Consider the following 10,159-nt stretch of genomic DNA (forward strand, 5'->3'; position numbering starts at 1 on the left):
ATTTTTCCATTGCTTTTTAGAGCGAGTGGAAGGGAGGAAGAGAGACACCCAGAGAGAAACATCGATGTGAGAGAGACACCCAGAGAGAAACATCGATGTGAGAGAGACACATCAATTGGTTGCCTCCTGCATGCGCCCCCGACCAGGGCTGGGGATCGAGCCTGAAACTGAGATACGTGCCCTTGATCAGGAATCAAACCGGTGACGCTTCAGTCCGCAGGCTGATGCTCTATCCACTGATTCAAACTGTCTAGGGATGCCCGTATGGATTTTAACTTTCAGGAGCATCCTCTACCTGGAATGAAAACCTAGTCAGACCCTTCCATACGTTCCCTACCCCCACCCTTTAGCCTGGATGACCTTTCACACCACCCTCATCCTGCCTTAGCTGGCTGGTTGCCTATTAGGTGGCAGAAAAGCAGAGGAGTGGAGAGGCTGAGCTTGCTGGTGGCCATTGGCAGGGCTCTTCCCCCTATACATGGAAGAAGTGTGGCCCTGTGTCTCCCCCTGTCCCTCTTTGCCTGCCTCCTCTCTTGCTGTTGCTCTGCATTTCCTCAGAGGTGCTAACCCCACCCTGTCCTCAGAAGGGACCAGAAGGGATGGCCAGAACACGTGGGGAAGGCCTGGCCTCCAGCCCACAGGTGCTGTTAATACAATATGGCTTTAGGAGGTACTAACGAACCCCCAGGAGGGTGTGGCAGAGAGTTGCTAGATAGTCCCTGATTTCTATTCCTTTCTTCCCATATCATATTTTAATTTTTAGCCAGGTGTCTTGTCATCCAGCTATTGATTATATTCCCCCAACTCTGATGCAGCTACGTATGGCCATGTGACTATGTGCTGGCCAATGGGATTTGAGCAAAAGGGGCTGGGCCGGGCCAGGCCTTACTCATGGACAGCAATAGGGATTCTAAGCACATGGGGGGAAAGGGGACAAGGCCAACTCCAGGGTTGTGTCCTTAAAGGGAAGGAATGTGAACTCCCCTGCCCCTTTCCTCCTTCCTGCCAGCTGGAATGATGATATGAAGATAGGAGCAGAAGCAGCTATCTTACTCCGTCTGGCACATTGCCCGCTGAGGATGGCAACATCATCAAAGGAGCCTGGGTCCCTGATGGCCAGGTAGCTGTCATTCCAGCCCCAGGTTGCCTAGATTTTTGTGTGTGAAAGAAACCGACTTCTCTCTGTCTATACCTCCATGAAGCTGGGTCTCCATTAAAGAGGTCAAGCTCATCACCTGGGTAATTCAGGCATGCAGGGAGGAACTCAGTCGGCTGCCCCCTCCACGCCCAAAGCCAGCTCTGGTTCTAGGAGAACCAGGAGGCCTCCACGGAGTCTCCATGATCTCCCAACCCCCGTTACTTCCATGGGCTCCCTGGAACATGTGATGATTCAGAGCTGGGCTCCCCCTCACCTGTGCCAATTGACATTGTCCTAGAAGTTCTAGCCAAAGGGACAGAACCACGAGAGTACCAAAGAGAGAGACAGAAGGACAATCTGGTCACAGGCACTGCCTGGCACCGGGGCTGTGTGGGGCACTCTCCTCCATGCTTTGGGGGAAGGACGCATTCCCTCTGAGCTATAAGCCTCTGAGGCAGGAAAAGTGATTGTCCCCACTTTAGCGCTAAAGCTGCTGAGGCACAGAGAGGTTAAAGAGCTCATTCAAGGTCACACAGCCAGCAAGGAACAGAGGTCGACTCAGGTGGTTTAGCTCCAGAGATTCCTACATTGTTCCTCTGCCAAGTGACTGCCCAGAAAACTCCAGAAAAGCAACAAATACATAATTAAAGCCAATTAAGAGTTCAACATAGCCCAGCCGGTGTGGCTCAGTGGTTGAGCACCAACCTATGAACCAGGAGGTCAGGGTTCGATTCCCGGTCAAGGGCACATGCCCGGGTTGTGGGCTCGATCCCGAGTTGGGGACGAGCAGGGGGCAGCCGATCAATGATTCTCTCTCATCATTGATGTTTCTATCTCTCCCCCACCTCCCTTCTTCTCGATATCAATAAAAATATATATTTTTAAAAGTTCAATATAAAAAAAAAAAGAGTTCAACAAAGTGACTAGACAGGACATCTGTCCTCGTAAACCTCAGGGCTTGGGACTATAGGCACTGGATTCAAGGTTGGCGGTGTGAGCCAGCACACTTTACTCAACCTCTCTGGGTCTCTCCTTTTGTCAGGTCAATGGGTCCTTGCTCCTCCTGGCTGGGTTGGTGTGAGCTCCTAGGATAGGGGTTACCAAGTGCACATATCTAGGAAGGTCACATTTCCCTAGAGGGTTTCTTCTCCAGGAAGATGAGAGACAGGAATGTTTCTTGTTGAGTCAGTCCGGCTGCCACGCCCGCCCTCCCTCTGCCTGCCTTAAAACCCTGAGCTCTGACTGAGCCCATCTGGACCCCAGAATTCCATAGGTCAGGTCCAGGCTCCACCAGTGAGGCCAGAACATTCCACTTGGCCAGAGGCCGACCCCATACGCTTGTAAGATGTTTCCCTGTTGCTGGGCCATCCTGGAGCCTGCCCGGCCCCCAATCCTTCCTGGAGAGCGCTAGGCGCTGTGGGGGCAGCTGGCTCCCCAGGATGCTTCTGGAGGGAGGTACACACCCCACATGGTGGCTCCCACCGCACCGGGTGCCCCTGGGTCCCAGAAGGAAGTTGGAAGCCCCTTTCTGGCTGGAGCCTTGAAGTGTGTCATTAAGGGGGTCACGACTCTGCCCCGAGCAGGGGGGACAGTCATTTGTTTCCTGCCAGAGAAGGCGAGAGAGCTGGGAAAGGAGAGCTGGAGGGAGCAGGAGAGCGAGAAGCGATGGGCAGGAAGCATAATGACACTAATTATCCAATTACAGCAGCTGTGGCAGAGAGAGCTGCATTGCAGCAGGGAGCTGGAGCCAGCGCCCCCTCCTCGCACTCGTGTGGCCTGGCCCACTCTGGCCCACGCCCCTCCCGCTTCAGCCTGTGAGCAGTTGGTGGCCAGTGAGGTCCTGAGCCTGCCCTGAAGAGCATGGCCTGGCCTGTGGTGTCTGGAGGGATGGGGTGTGGGGGACCCGGAGACACCTTGGCTGGCCTCTGGGACATGCTTCCAGCACGCACAGGACAGAAAACACACACCTGGGGTCTAGGAGGTCGTGGGGTCCTGTCCTCCAGGCCTTCACAGAGAGAATATATATGGACAGAATAAGAGTGCCCAGTCCCAATCCTCCCCCATGTCTCCCCAACTCTGTCCATGGTACCAGGCTGCCCACCCTGCCAATTCCCAAAGCCAGCTCAGAGACACCGGGAGCAGTCAAGGCCTAAACAGATCATTAAGGAAATGACAGCTAACCGAGGCCTTGGGAAGCTGTGGGCCCAGGGGTGACTAGAGGAGTCTGCCGGGACACACATGTCCTCCTGGGGACAGGATCCAGGGGAGCCCTATTGTGGGTCCTGGTGGGGAGAGGGTCTGTTTTTGGAAATATGTTGAAACCCTGGGGAAGAAGGGCTTGGGAGATCATTGGGTCAAGATCAGGGGCCAGGAGAGCTGTCAGGAAAGGACACCCACTTCTCTGTGGCCAATAAGAGTCAAGAAGGCCAGGCCCCAAATGGGAGACCAGAGATATGTGAGCTGACTTGGGTTCTACCCAGGGGTCTCTAATTGTTGGCAAAATAGGCCTCCTGGGACCTTATAGGACTGAGTTTGGCTGGAGGTCAGCACCCATTGAGGAGAAAGAGCTGATAAGGACTGTCATCATTGAGGGACCCTGGCCACAGGCCACTCTGAGCCCTTAGAAAAGACCTGGGTCTTGGGCATGGTCGCCAAGCAGGAGCAGAGAAGATGTGTGCAGAGTAAAGATGGGAGTCCAGTTTAGTTGGCCTTCTGTGACGCAGACAAAAGAACTAGCACCCCAAAGCATCCGCGCCACCTTTCCCGGCTGACCAGGTAGGCACGCCTGCTACCAAATGTATCCACGGAGGAGGAGACAGTGGCCAACAGTGCCACATCAGAGACACTTCAGAAGCTGAATCCTGGGCAGGGGCACCTGCAAGGCTTCCCGGGTCCGTTCCAGCACCCTCACTAACCCTGGCAGGCGGTGGCAGCAGGACCAGAAAGTCACCAGGTCCAGCTACCATCTGAATCACACAAACCGAGCCGTCAGGGTCCTGACAGGCTGGTTCCGACAGAGGACCCGGTATGCAAATCCAGAAGCATTTCCAGAAAAGCCTGGAGAGGCCACCACAAAGCTCCTGCAGGCCCAGGGGATGCTGGGAGGGAGTGGGTGGGGGTCCTGCAGAGGCACGAGGGCCCCTCTTGTGTGACTCCTCTATGATGACACACGTCGTCGGGGTCTGAGTCTCTCCCCTCAGCACACCCCACACCGTGGCCATCCACCGAAGAGAAGTGAGGGGCCACAGGAGAGAGAGAAGATGGGGTGGGGGTGCCCAGCATGGGCCTGCGTCCCTGTCCCTCCCTCCTGCGCTGCTGTGGGCACTGGGCCACAGCACGTGGGAGCCTCCCTTTGACTGCGGGGCCGACCCTCACAGGGCAGCGCTCAGGGACCCCAGCAGCCACAGGAGCCCAGGCCGCCTGGCCCTGGGCCACCTGCTTCTTTTCCAGGCCCGTGGCTCCAAACCAAGACTGGACAGTTCACCCCCGGTTCTTCCCGGAAGAACAGAGCTGAGGCCCATATGGGGGTGGTCAGGGAAGGTCCCGGGGACCTAGTGTGGCAGGTGGAGGCCCGAATTCTACCCAGGAAGCAGGTGCCCAGGCCATGCCCCACACTGGGCATGCAGAGCACTGAGCACTTTCGGCCAGGCTGGTCCACTGTGGAGAAGGGCCCCCTGTGCGGTCACGCCTGGTGCCACCATCCTGGCTGGGGCCAGGGATCACGTGAACAGTGGCTCAGGAGAGGCTGCTGCTGCACGAGCCTTCACCCTGGTTCAGATTTTGCATCAAAACTCGGGTGTGCAGGATGCCCAGTGTCAGGACCTCCAGGGACTGACGATATTCCCAGGCCAGTCCAAAAAGTGTGATCACGGTGGCTCTTTTGAAGGTGCCTTCATTCCGAGCGAGCCAGAGATGTGCCTCCCAAAGGGAAGCAAAAAGACCAAAGGCCTTGTCGTCACCGGTTTGATTCCTGGTCAGGGCACATGCCCGGATTGCAGGCTCCGTGCCTGGTAGGGGTGTGTGCAGGAGGCAGCTGATCGATGTTCTGCTCTCAATCGATGTTTCTCTCTCTCCCTCTCCCTTCCTCCCTCTAAAAAATTAATAAAAATATTAGAAAATTATAGATATAGATATAGATATTATATATCTCCAAAGCCTCTGAGTCCCCAGTAGCTGGAACGGAGCCGGCCAACAGCAACTCTACATCTCCCTGTCCCTTCCTGGGTTGCCAGCTTTATTTTCCTGTTTCTTAACCAGGAGGGCCTGGTGATCCAGGCTGTCTGGCCATCCTCAGCCGTGGGCCTTTGCTTCTGATGACGGTCTCCTGCCTACACCTGCATCCCCTGTGTAACTCTGGGAGGAAACCCCACGGAGAGCCAGCCACTGTCATGTCCGTGGGGAAGCATCACAGCTCTGGACTGTGGTCCAGAGAATGCGCGGCCAAATGCTTGATTGAGGGAGGCAGGAAGGGGACTCGCCAGATGGTTCTAAGGTTCAGTGGACAAGTTTTGCTTTAAGATTACTGAGCTGGGACCTGCAGGTCAGGTATCAAAAGATACAAGGTTTAAGATTCCAAAGCATTTTTTCCGTATGTCTGTAAGAACAGGGTGATTATTTTAAATGCCTTTATCTGCATGGGAGTGTGAGCTGTGTAGACAAGAGCCTCTGGTTTATTAACCTCTGCATTTCCAGCTTTTTGGAAACACCTATAGGCATTGAGTATCTGTATATGGAGAAAAAGGAAATCAGAAAAATAAAGCAAGAGCTAGTTTTAAAAGAAAAGAAGTAAAAGTGCCCGGCTGCCGTGGCTCAGTCGTTGAGCATTGACCTATGAACCAGAAGGTCATGGTTCAATTCCCAGTCAGGGCACATGCCCGGGTTGCGGGCTCGATCCCCAATGTGGGGTGCACAGGAGGCAGCCTATCAGTGATTCTCTCTCATCATTGATGTTTCTATCTCTCCCTCTCCCTTCCTCTTTGAAATCAAGAAAAATATATTAAAAACAAAAAACAACAAAAAAAGAAAGAAATGCACATTACTGGCATTGGAGTCCACCCACAGGCCATGGGGAAGGGAGGCAGACAGCCCAGAAATAGGCCCTCCCTACTCCACATTGGAGTCTGTGCTGACGGAGGCATCACACACTAGCCAGAGGACAAATGAGCTGATAAAAGAAACGGGGATGTTGGGTTAGCACTCAGGAAAACGATGTACCTTGGATCCTCACCTCATACTATTCTTCAAGACAAATTTCCTTTGGATTAAACAGGGTTTGGCAAACATGGCCCAAGGGCCAAATCTGGCAGCCAAGTGTTTTTGTGAATAAAGTTTTATTGGCACACAGCCACGCCCATTCATTGCTGTCGTGTCTGTATTTGTGCTTCTACGAAGAACTGAGCAGTCAGGACAGAGACTGTGTGGCCCCGTAGAGTGGAAAATATTTACTATCTGACCCTTTGCAGAAAAAGCTTACCCACCCCCGGGTTAAGGAGTTAAACATGTTAAAAATGCAATGACACACTCACACAAGAATAGTTCGCAGATTTCTGTAAGGTACTTTGTAAGTCTAGAAGCAGTGGAAGAAATCACACCAAAAAAAAAAAAATGTGAGACAGAAAGTGTTTACCTTTTGCATGAAAAAATAAACAGGCAAAAAAAATTCTGAAATTACTTGCAACAAGCATGCAAAATTGTCACTATCTTTCATGAATAAATGTATTCAAACCCATAAAAGAAACACTAAGACCTCAATAAAGTGGAGGAACAGACAAATCACTAAAGAAAAAGACATATCATTAATAAGCTTTGTGGGAAAATGCTCACCCTCACGAGCAATTAAAGAAACAAAACAAAAACTGCCCGGCCGGTGTTGCTCAGTGGTTGAGCATTGACCTATGAACCAGGAGTCATGGTTTGATTCCAGGTCAGGGCACATGCCCGGGTTGCGGGCTCCATCCCCAGTGGGGGGCGTGCAGGAGGCAGCTGGTCAATGATTCTCTCCCATCACTGATGTTTCTAGCTCTCTCTCCTTCTCCCTTCTTCTCTGAAATCAATAAAAATATATTTAAAACACACACACACACTCACACAAACCCTCGAAACTAAAGCAGGCATTTTGGACCATGATATTTATTTATGTCAGGTTGTTTGATTATGATAGACTGGCGAGGCCGCAGTGAGCCAGCCCTTGGGATGTGCTAGAAAGCCCTTCTGGAAACAATTTCGCAGGATGAGCCCCGGCCTGGGCACCCTCCTCGGGGCAGGACAAGCGTTACCCACTGAGGTGCCCCACAGGGCCCCACCTATGAGAGTGAAACGAATCCGACTGCCTGGATCTCCACAAATAGGCAAATAATTAAGCGAATTACACTCTCCTGAGAGAATATTATTCATCCATTAAAAATTGTAATTACAGCCCCGAGGACCGCCTTGATACATCCTGGGTGCTTGATAAATAGCTGTCGAATGAGTGAATGATCATTTGTAGTTCCTCCTTTGCATAATTCAAGTTGTTTTTTTTTATTTTTGCAATAAGCACTTACTGCTTTCAGAACCTTAAAAAAATCCAACTGCATCCATTTTGAAAAATTCATTTAGGAAGGGATTATATTAATAAAGAAAATGCACATGTGAAGTAAAAAACAGATTACGCCATTATGCCCATGGTATAATTACAGTAATGTGAAGATAAATAGCCTATGCGAAGAAAGCGGAGCGGAAACGAGTTCGATAAAATGGAAGCACCGGCTTGCATTTTGGTAAGAGGATGGAAGGGGCTTCCTATATCTTCTACTTCTCTGCGTTTTAGGAATTTTCTATAAAGGGCACACATGTTAACAGCATTATTTTTAAGTGGAAAAAAAAATGAATGTTCTATATTTTTTAAACCCAAGATGTTTCTACCTCTTGCTCCCTCTCCCTTCCTCTCTCTGAAATCAATAAAAACATGTTAAAGCCCGGCCGGTGTGGCTCAGTGGTTGAGCATCAGCCTATGAACCAGGAGGCCACGGTTCGATTCCCGGTCAGGGCACCTGCCCCAGTTGTGGGCTCGATCCCCAGTGTGAGGCGTGCAGGAGGCAGCCGATCAATATTTCTCCCTCATCATTGATGTTTCTATCTCTCTCTCCCTCTCCCTTCCTCTCTCAAATCAATAAAGGTATATTTTTAAAAAACATACTAAAAAAAAGAAAACAGCAGGGGCTTTGCCTCAAGTTGGTGAGCCAGAGCCACCGGGGTTGGCATGGGGCCAGGCCTGGCTGGGCATCCTCACCGCATGGTGGGCTGTTCTCTCTTACCTCCCTCCTCCACGTGCGTGGTGCACCTGGGCCAGCCTTGGTGAGGGTGGCAAAAGCCCGAAGACTCTCCAGGGGGCAGTCAGGCTGCTGGGAGACATCTATACCTGCTTCATCCACTCCCTTTCAAGGATCCATGGGGGTGAGGGTGGGAGTGGGGGTGGGGGAGGGAGGTTGGCATGGGTGTGGCCTCAGGGTCCGTGGGAAGACTTGGGTCTGCATTGGCTCTAAAGCGACACTGTGTGACAGAACCTTGCGGAGTGATGACAGTGTTCTCTGTCTGCACTGTCCAGCACAGTAGCCACCAGCCACATGTGGTTACTGAGCACTTGAAATGTGGCCAGCTTGACTGAGGAACTGAATTTTACATTTTATTTAATTCTACTTCAATCACCACTTGTGGCTACTGGCTACTGCATTGGACTGTGCAGCTCTAGAAAGTGCCTTGGGATGGTGGCTGCAGTCTCCTTCAGATTTCTCATTTGAATAGGAGGGTTCCCTTTTACTGAGGGAACCCATGTACAGAACCCCAAATCAGGCTCAGAACCCCTTTAAATAAGGCATCACCCAAGGACACTGACCGTTAGCATCCCCTTTGCACAACTCTGATTTGGATTCAAGTCTCTGGGAACCTCTTGTGGCCCAAGTCCCCCCAGTCCTTGAGGCGGGACTCCGGTACAAACCTCCAGCCCTTTCCTCCCACCTCACCCTGTGGCTCTGGTTCGGGTTCTGCCATCTACTCGGCCATGTAACCTTGGTCTCGTCCTCTTCCCAACCTTGGGCAGTCCAGGATGCCTGGCCTTTGATCCTACATCTGAGGGCCTCTTTCCCTCCGTCCTGGTGACGTGTGGGCTCAGACCCTGCTCTCCAGGCGGCACTCCTAGGCCCACTTCCAGAACCTCCCACCCAACAGAAGGTGCACAGGCAGGGGAGGACTTTCCAGCCAGGCGTCACTTGGCCTGGCTTCTGCCAGCTCAGCCAGGGCGGGGAAGAGAGAAACAGTGAGGAGCTGGGGCCCCAGATAAAGAAGTGGCCTTCTGGGAAATGATTGGGGGGGGGGGCAGGGAGAAGAAGACATCTGCACATTCCAGGTCTCTGCTTGCCCTGCCCAACAAATTCACAGCCAGAGCTCGGCGCCTGGGCCCATCTCAGAGGTTCCGGGGCAGCAAGCCCTCAGTTAGATTTCAGCATCTGCCTTTGGTGCCACAGCCCAGGTCCCCATCTATCAGCTTCCACTGAGACTGCCCCTTCGTAGGTGTGCACTGGAAGGGTCATGCAGAAAACTTACTGAAATGCAAATCATTCCCTAACTTGCTTCAGATTGATACAAAGCCGCGGTTTGTCCGTTTTCCTCTGCGAGTAGATGAGGGGCCCAGGAGGCTCAGCTTCTGAGCTGCAGGGTCTTCCCAGGGCTGGAAGGGCCTTCGACAAACAGCTCACATGCACAACGCTCCATTCTGCTGAGCTCAGCTCTGACTTCTAGAGATTATGGAATGAGTGGCTACATAAACAGACCAGATTCAGGAGCTTGACGGCCTGCCTTCCCATCCTGGTTTTACTCTCCGCTGGCTGTGTGACCTTGGGCAAGTTGCCTAACCTCTCTGGGCCTCAGTCTCCTCGTCTGCAAAGTGGGGATAGTAAAAGCCCTTGCTACATTTGGTTGTTGTTTTAATGAGGTGAGGGGATGTTGAGAATGATGTCTGGCACAAGATGAGTGCCTCTATTTTTA

This window comes from Myotis myotis, unplaced genomic scaffold (genome assembly GCF_014108235.1).
Source record: "Myotis myotis isolate mMyoMyo1 unplaced genomic scaffold, mMyoMyo1.p scaffold_m19_p_4, whole genome shotgun sequence".
Taxonomy (NCBI): domain Eukaryota; kingdom Metazoa; phylum Chordata; class Mammalia; order Chiroptera; family Vespertilionidae; genus Myotis; species Myotis myotis.